At 42.6% G+C, this 14,825-nt stretch overlaps 1 protein-coding gene and 1 long non-coding RNA gene across 5 annotated transcripts in view; one reads left to right on the forward strand and one right to left on the reverse strand.

The window, feature by feature from the left end:
* The window catches only part of GRIN2B (glutamate ionotropic receptor NMDA type subunit 2B), a 459,317-nt gene that overhangs the window by 231,802 nt on the left and 212,690 nt on the right, over positions 1 to 14,825 (forward strand). The window lies entirely within an intron of this gene.
* Positions 730 to 14,825, reverse strand: part of LOC311588817 — a 32,408-nt gene continuing 18,312 nt past the window's right edge. Inside the window, exon 3 of the long non-coding RNA XR_014776339.1 lies at positions 730 to 876. This is a non-coding gene — a long non-coding RNA (uncharacterized lncRNA). The remainder of the gene's footprint in view (positions 877 to 14,825) is intronic.

The following is a 14,825-nucleotide window of genomic DNA, read 5'->3' on the forward strand; positions in this document are numbered from 1 at the left end:
AACAAGTAGTACTTTTATCTTCTAGGTGAAGATGGGACTTGAATAAATTAAATAACTTGCCTAAGATCTACGTTTCCCATTTTGACCTAGGTTTTTCTTTTAAATAGCCGTAGTTGCTGCTTTAAAAGAAAACGTTATTCTTACTGCTTCAGTGCCTCAGATGCTTAGTAAAATCTTTCTTTACTGAAAACATAAATTTTAGGTATTTTTTCTGGAGCCATTATGAAGTGTGGGCCACAGGACACAGGTGTCACCATTCATCGAGAAGACTGAGATGCCTGTAGGCAGAACGTAGGAGGCAAACGTTTGCAGGGGTGTTGTTAGGGAGGTCAGCATCTTGTACTTGACACATAGAACCCTCTGCAGAATAGCTGAGGCCACTACTGTTTGAAATAAACATAATTTTCTTCTCTGGTTAGTTAAATCAGGGGGAGTTTGTAGGTTGTGTTGAGATACCCATAATAAGGGGGTAACTACAATTTGATCTTCTAACCTTAAGTCAACACTAACACACAGCTATCACCTCCTCCCGCCCAACAAAATTCTTAAGTATTTCAGAAACTAGATTTTTTTTGACAAGCTATTCTTCCATCATCTTATGTAGGGTGAACTTCGTGTTTTCACCTTGTTATATTCTGACATCCTCAGAATGAAATGAATTTGGTCAGCATTAAGTTCTTTTGGAATGATCACGGGTTGAGAGTTCACTGTGACTTACCTGGTGATGCCTAGGAAACACAGCTCTAACTGGGATGGAGAGAGTTGGTGTCTCCATCCTAAGCTTCTTCTGATGGAGCCTGGCATGGTTTGAGCACTGTCAGACATGCCCTGTCTGGAGGGAACTTGGCTCCCATTGAGAAGATGTCGTTTTTCCATCTGTGGGATGCAGATAGCATGAAAAAAAAACCCTAAGATCCATCCATATTCAGATCATCAGAAATCAAATAAAATAGAAAATCAGATAAAATAAATAGCTCATTTCCCAAACTGCTTAATAATAACCTGGCGTTGCATGAACAGTCTTCCCTGGAGCCTAACAGTGCTGGGGGGTGGGGCAGGGCTTCTTTCTAATGGCATGGAAACAGCCATCCCTCAGGATGTCACAGGGCTCTGAGCATCACGTTTCTTCATTCTTATGCAGTCTTAGATACTTAATACTACCCATCTGCTTAATTTATTTCTGCAGGCTTGAGCCATGCTTGGCTAGCAAGGGACTCTGGGTAACTCTTGAAGTGTATGAAAGGGTGTGGTTTTGTTAGGATCACTTACCTAGATGGCCAAAGCCAACAGTAAACCACTATTTTTCCAGTCTATAATTTGACTCTATTGGCAAATCCATTGTCCTTGCCATGCCCAGCCCTATGTTAGCAGCACGTTACTTACTAAACAGATGCACTGATGACTGCAGATAAAAGAGCAAATGGAGGAATGTTGCCCACGTGCGCTCCTGCACTTGCCAGGGCTTTGCCTGAGAATTGGAGAGTGTTTGCATGCTGCCCTGGTTATGAACACAGTGAAGGAGCCATTCATCTTTACACCTATGTGACAAAAGCCACAGTTGAATGGATGCCATCGCCAGCGGGGTGGATGAGAGCAGAATGGGGACTGGGGAAATCGTTTTGGGTGGAGATGGGAGGTTCTTCTCTGAATGACCTTGTGTTGCTGAGGGAACTCTGTCCAGGTCCCCCTTCTGCCCCAGGAGCCTCATCCCCTGGGGCTAAGCCTGACTTTAGCGGCTCAGCTTGGCTGAATTCTGAGCAAGGTGGAAGTCACCTAGGTAGATGATTTCCTCCAGAAAGCAAAAGCGTATGTGGTATTATAAAAATCAGCACACTAGCTAGCAGTGGCCTTATGTTGTTAGGCTCTTGAAATTAGTGTGAACAATTACCAATGGGATGAGTGCAAAGGCAGAAACAAGACAAAACACAGTAGCTAGCAGCTTATTGTCAGGCTGTATTTGGAGACCGTGAAAAGCTGGGGGGACTAAGCTGACTTCAGGCCTGGCTGGCCCAGGGCCTCTCTCAGAAACACAAGGTCTGGGGTGTCTATGTCTACTCTATCTCGCCTAATTTTCCTTTGAGATGACCCTCCCTGGCTCAGCCTCAGCTCTTGCTTGGCAGGACACAGTCAGCATTACCCAGAGGTAGACGCTAGGCTGAACTGAAGCCGCCCATCTTGGTGTGAGCTGTGGAATCCTGTGCCTCTCGGGATTAAACCTTTAAACTGTAAAAGAACAGAGGGGTCTTTTCACTTAAGACATGAAAGGGAGCAGAGGCCATGGCAAACCAAGGCCACAGCACAAGAAGCAGAAGCTAGGGGGTGCGGAGAAGAGCTGGGTTAGAAGCTGGCATGACCGCATAGGAGCCGTGGAGGGACTTTGAAATACAAGCCTTACAGGAAGGGGGACTCTGTTGGATAAAAGCAGTCACTGTGTGAGTGCTCAGATCCCCAGAACCCAGGTAAAGAGGGGAGGGGGCAGTGGTATGGGAGTCTGTAACCTCAGTGTGCCCCTACAGGGAGACTGGAAAGAGATAGAAAGATTGCTAGACGTCCACCAGCCAGCTAGGTTCACTTACACAGCAGTGAAGAGACCATGTCGCCAACATTGTATTCTGACCTCTGACCTCCACACATGTGCTGTGTAATATATACAGTTGCCGGCACCCATTCATCTCTACGAAACCCCCCTCTGTCCCTCTCTCTCTCTCTGACCCCCCCACACACATACACACACGCACGCGCACACACACGCACCGCTAGATTCCACATATGAGAGAAAACATAGTATTTGACTGTATAAGCTTGGTTTATTTTACTTAACGCAATGATTCACAAAAATTTTGTCATTTTTTTCACACCTTAATAAAATTCTATTGTGTATATGTGCCACATTTTTCTTTGTTCATCATCTGTTGATGGACATACAGGCTGATTCCATTTCCTACCTGTTGTGAATGGTGCAATAATAAACAGGGATCTAAACGGATATATTGGTCATATGTGAACTTCAACTCCTTCTGATAACTACTCAGGAATGCAGCTGCATCATAGGGTTAGGCCAATTTTAGTTTGAGGGGAAACTTCATACTTATTTCCACAGTGGCTACCACAGTAGACACAGTTCACATCTCTTTAGTGGGAACTATTTCGGGGACTCTTGCTAGATAATTCTGATAATCTTTGCATCATTGTTGGATACAGAAATAGGAATAAAATGAGTCATTTCCTTATGAGCCAAAGACATCTTTCCTCTTTTCTGTGAAGCATAACTTGCCACTGAACCTGTAACTTTTAGTAATTCTGTTGACAAATTGTTACATACGTTAACAGGTAGAATTGTTACATATGTTAACAGGTAGACAAGAATATTGTCTCCATCTCTTTCACTCTTGGAAGTGTCTCTAGTTCAGATTGTGCTGTTAGTATGAAAAAGGTTGAAAACTGTGTTAGATCACTACTACATTTATTATGATTACTATTACTATTATTATTATTATTATTATTATTATTATTATTATTATTATTATAGCAAGCGAGGCGTTGTTTTTGGAGATGGTCTTACTGTGTATCCTTGGCTGGTCCAATATTCACTGTGTAACCCAAATTGACCTATAACTCACGAGAATTCTCCCTGAGCTGCCCAAGTGTTGGAATTATGGGTAGGCGTTTGGTTTCATTTGGCTAAGAATAAAAGCAGTTCTTTTAAAATTATCTTTGTTTAATCAGTAAGAAAGCAAAAAAAATATAGCCATTGTGTTCCTTTAATAAACAGGCAGGCAGCTTCAATGACTGATAGCATTTATGCAGTCATCTATATATTGTTAAGTGAATGGAACACAGAGTAATACATTGAATGGAAGGAGAATTTGGCATCAGGCTGCTTTTGCAAGTTGCATAGATATAAATTTAAAACTTAAGTCATCTCTGTGCAGCACTTACATAATTGACTGATCTGCTGGCCAGTGTGTCTAATTAAAAGCTATCGTATGTCTAGAGAAAAAAGGGCAGCATAAAGGAATCAAATATGTGGGAAAAGGAGAAAAGACTGGAAATGATTGTTCCCCTAGAAGGAGAAAAGGAAGCTAGAAATGGTCACACACACACACACACACACACACACACACACACACACACACACAGCATCTCTGAAGGAATACTGAAATGGAATCTTAACAAAAACCAATTTGCAATCATTCGAAGAGAAGAATCCTTTTAACCAGGAGCCTGACTTCATAACGGACAAGTCCCGTCAGGCTAATCTAATCTTCTGAAATGAAAATGAGAGGCTGAGAAGATCGAGGATGAAGAGTTAGCTGTGATTCACTTATTTGTACGTGCGGTTTGGATGTGTTTCTGTGCAGTACCTCCATCTTCTTCCACCTTGCTCTCGAGACAGCAGACACCTGAGTCTTACTGTCTACCTGGGGGCAGATGTAAGGCTACGTTCAAGGCCCAGTGTTATCTGCGTCCCTGACTACAGTCTGCATTTGGGTGACAATGTACACACGTGGGTGTTGTTTGCTCAATGTACCTGCTGATGGGAAAGATGGAAAAATTGTTTTAAAGCTATAGAGAGAGAAGGTTAAAAATGATAGCTGTCCAGGGGCAGTGAGTAAACTGCTTGCCACAGAGTAACAAGGACCTGTATTCAGATGCCTAGTACCTACATACATCTGTAACCTTAGTTTTGGTTGGCTGAGGAAATTGGGGAGGAGAATAGTTCTCTGATGCTCAGTGGTCAGTTAGTCTAGCCTGACCCTGTCCAAAAAATAAGGTGGAAAATGACTGAGGAAGACACCATATATCAAACTCTGGCCTGCTCATGTAGAACACATACACACCGGAATACCTACATCACACATGCTGCTTTCTTTTCTCATTTTTCTTAGAACAGAATCCAAAACTTATGTCAACATTTAAATTGGATACACTTACTTTGTGTAAATCAATGTTATTTTCCCTTCAGCTCACCAGCAACTGAGGACGTGTGCTTGATTTCTACCTTCTATAGCATTTAATAAATATATGATTGGTTGGCCAGTGGTAAGGTTTTCAAGGACCTGTTGTGTAACTGTGTAACAAAAAGGATGCTACCAAAGCCATTGCTAGCTGTCAGTGTGTGTGTGTGTGTGTGTGTGTGTGTGTGTGTGTGTGTGTGTGTGTGTGTGTAAGAGAGAGAGAGAGAGAGAGAGAGAGAGAGAGAGAGAGAGAGAGAGAGAGAGAGAGAGAGGATGGAGGGGGGAAAGGGAGAGGGAGAGGGTGGGAGGCAGGGAGAGCACATGGAGATGAAGCTTATGGCACTTGCAAAACTTGCTCTATATTGTCATCATGCTTAGACTCCTACTACATAACCATGGCCAAGCTAAACTGAAGTGAGAACACATACGTAGATGGCTCAGGTGGGAGCTTCTGAGGTGACGGCAGGAAGCTCAAACGCACGTATGCTGCAGTGGTTACATGTGCAAGCTCCCTGAGTTGGATCTGTTTCGCTTCTCTCCTGATGGCAACCTCGAGCAAGTCATTTAACTCCCCCAAAAATCATTGTCTCAATTGGTATGGAAGAGAAAGTAATGGGGCTTCCTGCAGAAGGTTGTGAGAATTAATTTGCATAATGCTTAGACAGCACAGGACATACTGTAAGCAGCTCAATAAGTATTGTTATAAGAACTATAAGAAATTAGCTATGCATAAGATCACATTCTTGCAGTCCTAGCACTCAGGAGGAGGAGGTAGGATAATCAAGAGTTCAAGGCTAGCCTTAGCCACATAGGGACTCCAAGACCAGCTTGGGCAACAAAGAACCCTATATTTTAAAACTCAAAGAACAGCAACAAGATAGCCTTAAGAAATGAAAAAGGATGATTGCTTATGTCTGGGGAAAAATGGCTGAGCAGGTTTAATAGTAATCTCTATGCATGGGTAACAACAAACCATGACCCATATGGACACCAGTTTGATTGTTTGGTGAAGTTCTTTAGTGCTGCCCCTTGCCTTCATAAAAGAGAATAAGAGATCAAAAGGACTTAATCTTCAACATGATGGGACTAGGGTAAATACAGGAGATATTTCTTCTGGACCTATACAACTGGAGGAAATGATGATTCTTTTCTTTAAAGATGTAGGAAACAATCTAGTTGCAGGTCATACATGTTCCTCGTCTACTCACTGGTGGTTCTACTCATTGACTTCTTAGGCCATTCTGCATATTTCTTCTTTGTGATTTGGCAGTCACAGCTGTGCTGAAGCTGAACACATAGGCTGAAACAGTATGAACATACCATTGCTGAGCCATAAGGATGCTTGCATTTGGCTAATCAGCATGGCCCACTAGCTACAGCCAGTTAATGTAAGCCTGATGGCTTCAGGTGAGTTGTTGGAGTGCCAGGTCTACAGAGGGAATATCACATGAGACTCAAGCTTGTCTGCTGATTCGACTATGACAGAGACCCAACTGTGAGAGTACAGTTTAGCAATTAGTAAATTCTAGTCAGTATCTAATTATGTCAACTGTCTACTCAAGGGAGCTTGAAAAGAATGAATAAAGAAACAAATTCCAAGTTCTTTATTTGAAATAACAATTGCTGGTTTCCTTTATCTTTGTCCATCCATCCATCCATCTATCCATCCATCCATCATCCATCCATCCATCATCCATCCATCATCTATCCATCCATCCATCCATCATCCATCCATCCATCCATCATCCATCCATCCATCCATCATCCATCCATCTATCCATCCATCATCCATCCATCCATCTACTCATTCTTTTTTCTCTTCCTTCCTTCCTCCATTTCTTTCTCTTTCCTTTTTCTCTCCCCCTTTCTCCTCTTCCTCTTCCATATTCTATCCCCACTCCATTTAATAGTTATATCTGTAGATATTTTTTTAGCATGGTGACAAGATATGAGTTACCAGAGTGAAGGACTTGTTTTACAACTCTTCAGAGAGCCTCATTATATGTATTAAACAAATGCTTACACAGGGTTGTGATGGAGGGAATCTTTTATTCCTTTGACACAGGCAGCTTTGTTGAGTCTGGTATTTGGCACATGTTTCTGTAGTCTCTGCATCCTTTATACAGAGCCTCATGTATTTTGAGTGACTGAAGAACAGATTTCTTGACACACACACTCCAAGAATGGGCTTTGTGAATGATGCTGGTGTATTCTTAGGCCACCACCTCATGAATGGCGAAATGGTCACCTTCTTTGGTAGGAGCCTGCTGCTGGGCTCAAATGGAAGTGGAAGCATATTAGGGATTTTCAGGAGCAACTGCTGAGTATATGTTGGTGTGTGTGTGTGTGTGTGTGTGTGTGTGTGTGTGTGTGTGTGTGTGTGTGTGTTGGATGTAAGTGGAGGGTATAGAATAACCTTGGGTGTCATTTCTTGCATACCATCCACCATTTTATTTATAAAAGAACCTTATTCATTGGCATGGAGTGTACATAGTAGGCTAGACTGGATGGTCTTGGGAATGCTAGAGACCACTGAAAGTACTTTAAAAACAAAATTGAAGGGTCCTGGAGAGTGGGTCCAGTGTTAAGAATACTTAATGTTCTTAGATGAAACAGGGTTAGTTTCCCAGCTCCCACATGGAACCTCACAACCTTAGGTAACTCTATTTCTAGGGGACCCGGTGCCTCTTCTGATCTCTGTAGGCACTGAACACATACATGCGTTACACATACAAACACAAAGGCCAAACACACATAGATATAAACTAAAAATAAATAAAACCCTAAAATTTTTTTTTGAAATAAAAATATGTAGACTCTTCTTTTACTTGTTAAATTCTTAATTCTAGGGAAGATTATAGCCACTTTGTTATCATCCTTGAGAGATTTCTGGGGCTATCCTCATCCCCTGTCAATTTCCCAGCAGGTCATAGGTCACCAAGCTCTCAGCACCCTGTAAGATGAGGTAACCCTCTTGATGTCAGTCAGACAAGTGTGGGCATGCAGGCAGAGTTCTTCAAAAGTCACTAATCAACCTATTGGCATTTAGTAACTTGCTGGTTACTCCACTGCAGAACAGAAGCTGGAGATGGTGACAGATAGGTTGGAGGCATCTGAAGCTGTGGGGAGCTGACTTCAGACAACTTGTTAGCAGTGGTGCAAAATAGTTGGAAGTTCTGAATAGAGTTCTTCATCTGGCAGAGACTGGAACAAAAACCAGGACACAAGGAAGCAACTTAGTCTTTTAGGCTAGACACATGCACATGGCAGGCACATGGAAAACAGGTTTAATCTCCATGGCCAAGAATATCCAGCCAGGCTTGGAGCCAGCTTTAGAAGAAGTTGTTGTGAGGGTGGTTCCTGCCATGTAGATATCAGCAGCCAGCTACCTGCTGGCCAGTGTTCTGGGTCCTCTAAGTATGGCTGGGGCAGGCAGGTACTGCTAAGTATTGCTGGTATTAAAACAGCAATGAACCAAAGCCACCTTCCTGTGTGCTATGTTATTTTCATTTCTGGAGCCATTCAAAATGCTTGCCTCTCCTAAGACAAATGACCAGCTTGAGTTTAGTGATGTGAGTAGATTCTAAGACATTTTCATTGTGAATACCTGTACTTTACTGTCTGAAATAAACTGATGATCTGTTTTCCAAACCAGAGATGCTATGAAATTAATCACTGATGTTTACTGAGAGAGAAAAAAAACTTTCTCAAAAAACTTCTTGCTGGATTTAGCCATTGGAGACAATGGCTTGTTAGTTGGTGCCTAATGAAAGTGGCAGCTTCACAGTTAGAAGTCAGGCATACTTAGTTGCTCTGCTCTCTCCGTATGGAACAAGCCGAGGACAAAAAAGACCCATGGGGACAAATACAGTTACTGTATCTAGAACCTGGGCTCTTGTTCACAGCTTAATCAAATGGAAAGGTAGAAAACATTTGTATTTTCCAAGGCCATGCTTCTCTCTGCTCTCCTCTATACATGAATGTGATGTTCTGACCAAACACACACAAGGAGCTGGGAATGGTAATTTATTTGAGACAAATGTCAACATATTTACTCTGAAAAAAAAATGTCGTTTGTACATCAGGGATGTCACTGGCTTGTGCTTAACCCCATTTTTTAATAGCAGCCATAGTACCGTTTTGGCTTAAGTTAAATGAAGAAATTTTGATAGCATAAGAGTTTGGTTTTAGTGTTACATATTTAATCAGAAGTTCTTTGGTCTCCCTCTTAGTAATTAGGTTTGGGTTTTGTGGTAACTGTTTTTCTATCCCATCTATGCCTATATCTACACTGGAATAAATATGGAACACATTTGATCTTTTATAGACTTGTCTAAATAAATTGCATCAGATAAATTTACTATCTAATTAATGTTTAATATTTACACCATTTTTGTGCACTTCATTTGTTAAAATACTTCTTTTCTCCCCCTGCTATATCCCACCCCACACTCCATTTATTTAAAAGTACATCTATTGTCCAAAACATCTCAGCTAATGGTGGACCAAAGTTGGGAGGGGAAAGCAGCTGAGAGGATAAGGGGGAAATGTGGAGGTGGGGGTGGTGGGGAGGGAGTAGGGGCAGATTTGACCAAGACACATATGCAACTATGGAATTCTCAATTAAAAATAATCCATCTCATCCATCTCAGAGCTTGATTGTTGCTGAGACTCGTCAGCTTGCTCTTTTATAGAAAAGAGGCCTCTTAACAAAAATACAGCCCATCAGAGGACTGTTTTGATCTGCGGAATGGAGTAGGCCACAGAGAGGAATCTTAATTTGAGATGAAATGGAATAGGCTTGTTAAGATTTTGACAGTCCGGGTACATCACGGAACATGAACATTTCCCATCAGTTTCCTTCCTGTTTCCCCAGCCCTTTGCTCTGATTTCAATGCAGGAGCTCAGTTGGGCATCCTAGTAAGGGTGGGCATCAGAATTTGTTTCTCTGCCGTCTTATTTCCTCACAGGCTTCTTGGTATACAGTTACCTGGAGGCCTAGAATGTGAGGAACTGGGGAGAGATCCTCAAAGTAAACATCTTCAGGTTGTTTCCTAGGTTAAGCTTAGGGTCACAGAACAGAGAATGCCCATCAGGGAAGAGAACAAGGATGCTGGATTCTATGGGAGGCATTTAATTACACAGAGTGGCTCTTAAAGGAGCCCAACTACGCTGCTGCTGGAATTTATGTCTGTGGACCTTTGGATTCTCAGTTTACTCCTTTCTATGCAAGGCTTTAAAGGGAATGAGTCTGGCATTTGACAGGTGGGGAAACTCCATATTCTCAATCCAGAAGCTTCTGTCGTATGATTCGGTTGTGGCATTTCTAGCGAATGGTGAAACTGGAGAAGATCAGATGTTTCTATATTGTAAGGCGTTGCACACAGAACTGGCACTGTTTAAACTCATCCTAGGTAGCTGACTCCAGCCTCAGTGAGCTGAAGAGACGGTGGCATGGTCACGGTTGGAGGAAGTGATCTCTTGCTGTATAGGTGGAGAAAAAGCCCTCCCTTTAGCAAGGAAGAAAGGATTCTGTGCCGTATGTAACTTCTACTCTGCGGTGAATGTAGAAGAAATATGAAAAGACAGCCAGGAATCCTCTGAGAACATCTGTGGAAACCTGCCTTCTCGTCCCATCATTTTATTATTGCTTTCTAAATCTAGTGGGCTGAAGAGGTATGAGGGAAAGCCTAGCAGATCTACACTTTCAGAGAAATGGATTCCTCTCCAAGGAAACCCTCAGTGACTATTGGTGAGGATAAAAATTAATGTAGACCCAAAATTAATGTAAATCCAAATGGAGGCTCCTTAGAAAACAAAACTAGAACTGCCCTGTGACCCGGCTCAGCTACCCCAGTGTGTGCATAGCCACAGGGATCTCAAGTGAGAAGTGGACAGCTGAGCATCGGTGATTATTGTAGCACTGTTCACAACAGTTAGATGTTGGAGCCAGCCTGTGTGCCATAGAGAAGCACGAGGTGTCCCTGGTGGTGGAACGGACCTCGAGGTCATCATGTTAAGCAAGACAAGCCAGGCTCAGAAAAACAATCACCACATGCTTCCTTTCCCATGTGGGATCTAGATGAAAATATGTGATGGGACAGGAAAGTAGAAGGGAGAAGGAAAAAGACAGGAAGGATGGAGACTGAGGACTCGAAACGGGGAAAGAAGGGTGAACACGAGTAAAAGATGTGATGCGCATGAATGCAAGTATCATAATGAAACCCGTTACTTTGTACAATTAATATGCGCTAATTAAAATTTACAGGGAAAATGACTTGAGGAGAATGGAGGAAGTAAATCTGATTTATTTTGATGCGAGTGACTCAAATGCCCTAGCAGAACTGTTTTCCCTATGATGTTATGAAATCCCAAGAGTAATGCAAAAGATGTTAAGACACTAAAAAAAAAAGTATTCAAGAAAGAAAGCTAACGATAGATTTGAAAATTGTGTGCTTGTAGCATTTGAGAGAGCAAGACTTTGTTTGTTTATTTATTTACTTGTGTGTGTGTGTGTGTGTGTGTGTGTGTGTGTGTGTTGTATGCATATGTGAACAAACAAGCACGTTATGCGCTGAGCCATCTCCCCAACCCAGAGAAGTCAAGATTTTTTAGCAGGAAGATGCATGTTTTAACTCTGTGGATACTTGGAAAACTGGGAGGTTTCAGGCAGAGAATGAGGAGGCAGGATATGAGAACATGGGGTCTTCTGGGTAAGGAGGTTCCAAATAAAGTGCATTGGCTGCTTCTTTTAGTGAATAGGGAAGCCATGGAGGGCTGGGGCAGAGAGCAGCACTACTGATTTGCATTTTAGAGGAATCACCCTACTTCTGCAAAAATGAAGAATGAAGGGGGACTGTAGCAAAAGTGGCTGGGCAATAGGGTGAAGGAGGTCATATCCTCCTAGTAGGAGGCAACTACTGCACATTGACCTTGGAGTTGGCATGTCAAGGTCACCCTTGCCTTTTACAGGAGGAGCTGCAGTGGATTGGTGGATTGGTGGTGCTGGGAGCCTGGAGTCAGGATAAAGAGTGAGAGGATGGGGTTTGGAGGAAGTGAGCGAAGGTGATGTGCTCAAAGTCTTCAGCAATGGGAGTGTGCTGGAGTGCTGGTGGCACTCTGCCTGCATGACTGCCTGCAATAGGGGTCTCCTCAGCTCTTATTAAAGTGCAGATTGTGTATGATGTTTTAGACATACCCTATTTCCATGATGTTGACTTGCACCATCAGCATCGAAATAGGAAACTTGATGATGCCATCAAGATCATTTTTGTCAACTTCCCACTCAATAAATCAAATTTCTTTGTAGCAGTATTAAACAAATAAGAGGTTTTTTTTTTCACTTGCTGTTGAGTGTTTCAGAGATAAATAAAGACTAGATCCTGCTCTTTGATAACATGCGTTTGAGAACCAAGGAGATGAACCAGTCAGTAAGACACCTGTAATGAGGACCTGGGTTCAAGTCCCCAGTACTCATGTAAAGATCTGGAAATAGTTACACAGGCCTCTATAAACCTGGTCCTGTTGTGGTAAAGAGAGGTAGATTCCTGGAGCATCTCAGCCAATCCAGCCAATAAGTGAGCTTTGGATTCAAGGAGACACTGTCCTGTGTGGGGTAGGGGTGGGTTGCAACTTCTGTCTTAGTCATTGTTTTATTGCTGTGACTACCATGACCAAGACAACTATATAAAGCATTTAATTGGCAGTTATTTGCAGTTTCAGAAGTTTGGTCCATTATTCTCATAGCAGGAAGCATGGCACCATCCAGACATGCACTGGAGCAGTAACTCAGAGCTACATCCTGATCTTTAGGCAGGGGGGACAGACACACACACACACACACACACACACACACACACACACAGCGAGAGAGAGAGAGAGAGAGAGAGAGAGAGAGAGAGAGAGAGAGAGAGAGATGGATGGAGGGAGGGAGGGAGGGAGGAAGGGAGGGAGGGAAAGAGGGCACTCTGGGCTTGGCATAGGCTTTTGAAACATCAAAGCCAACCTTAAGTGATGGCTGCCTTCAACAAGGCCCCGCCTCCTAATCCTTCTAATCCTTTCATGTAATGCCACTCCTTGGTGACCAAGTAAGACCACTCTTATTCAAACTACCACAATAAGACACCTCTGGCCTTTACACAATGCAGATATAGATGCAGAGATACATTCATATACACTTACATGACGTGTAGGCACACACACACACCACATAGTATGTGCACACACATATAGAAACCCCACATTTGTAGGGAGAAGGGATAACCTGGCTTGTTATCATGTGATACGCAGATAAGCACAGTTGAAAAGGCACAGAAGAGGATGAACCTAACCTTGAGAGTTAAAAAAAAAGACAGCATCTATCAAAGAACCAAGATCTTAAAGGTGGGAATGAAGTTAGATCGAGCTCGGGAAAGGAATCCTTTGTCAGATAAGAATGAAGCTCTTGTTTCTTATAGTGATCGAGGAGAGCTCACAACCTTCTAAGGCTCATTCCATTAAGAATTATAACTGCTACCAATGCATTCCTGATATTCAGCTGATACCTTTCCAACCTAGTTCTGACATCTCTAGCCAGTGGGCAGAGGATTATCTTTCTATTACGTAAATCACCATGATATATGAACATAAGTGTGTGTGTGTGTGTGTGTGTGTGTGTGTGTGTGTGTGTGTGTGTGTGTGTGTGATTATACATGGGCATATGAAACCCAGAGCCTACTTTGTGTCTAGAAAGATTTCTATCACTGTTCACCTCATCTTTTGAGAAAGGGTCTGTCACTATACCTGATGCTCACAGATTAGCAAAATTGCCTGGCCTGCAAGCTTCAGGGACCTTCCTGACTCTGATACCAGTGAGTTAGGGTTACGTTGAGGTGCAACCATGCTCAGCTTTTTTTTTTTAAGCATGGGTGCTGGAGATCCAAACTCAAGTACCCCATGCTTGTAAGGCAGCCAGTTTGCCAATGGAGTCATCTTCCCAGTTCCTCTGTTCACATCCTTTGAGATACTTTTTTCCATGTGTGTAAAGGAGGGTAAGTAGAGTCAGGCTGGGTGTTAAGGCAAAGTGCAGCTTGATTAAGGAAGAATCTTCACATCAAGACCTAGAAAGGGAAAAGTAGACTGAGCAGAAAGGGGGGTCCAGGTGATGCACCTGTGACAGACACTCTTACTATTCTAGTAGGGAATCCAGAAGCTAGACAGACCTTTCAGAGTTGCCTGGATTTAGAACAAAAGGACCAGGATTTTATACACCTTGTCAGCCAACCATGCATGGCTCTGCATCCAAGGAAGAGGATATGCTCTTAGAAAAATGGCTTATTTCAATAGAGAGAGAGAATGGTGTGTGTGTGTGTGTTGGGGGCAGGGTACTGAAATCTGTTGCCAGAGGCACTATGGTCATTGGGGTACTTAGTTCTTTATTTCAGAAGTGGATCAGTAGGGGATCTGGATGGTGAAAGACTTTTTGTGCTGTTAATTCTTTAGGTAGCTGTTTTCTGAGGCAGATAATGGGATGAAAAAGCACTTCTTTTTATTTCTTCTTATTAGCAAATAAACACCATGAACATCAATGTAATGGAAATACAACATAAAGATTGTAGACTGATGGGGTCTAATGTACGATTCTACCTCCCCTGTGCTAATTGCTCATCTCAGTTAAGGCAGCCTTTTATGCAGGAAGACTTTCAAGATGCTCTCAAGGCAAGTTGAAGTGCATTCATGCAATAAATTTGGCTGGGAATTTTCACTGGAGGGAGGTGAGCACTCCAAGTACCCCTGAGTGTCAACATTTTGTAATAGCATTAGGAGATAAAAATGTTCACGGGGAATCAGAGTGAGCTGCAAACAGAATTACATCTCTGTCCTTCATCC

The sequence above is a fragment of the Acomys minous genome (assembly GCF_964271855.1).
Source record: "Acomys minous genome assembly, chromosome: 17".
Classification (NCBI taxonomy): domain Eukaryota; kingdom Metazoa; phylum Chordata; class Mammalia; order Rodentia; family Muridae; genus Acomys; species Acomys minous.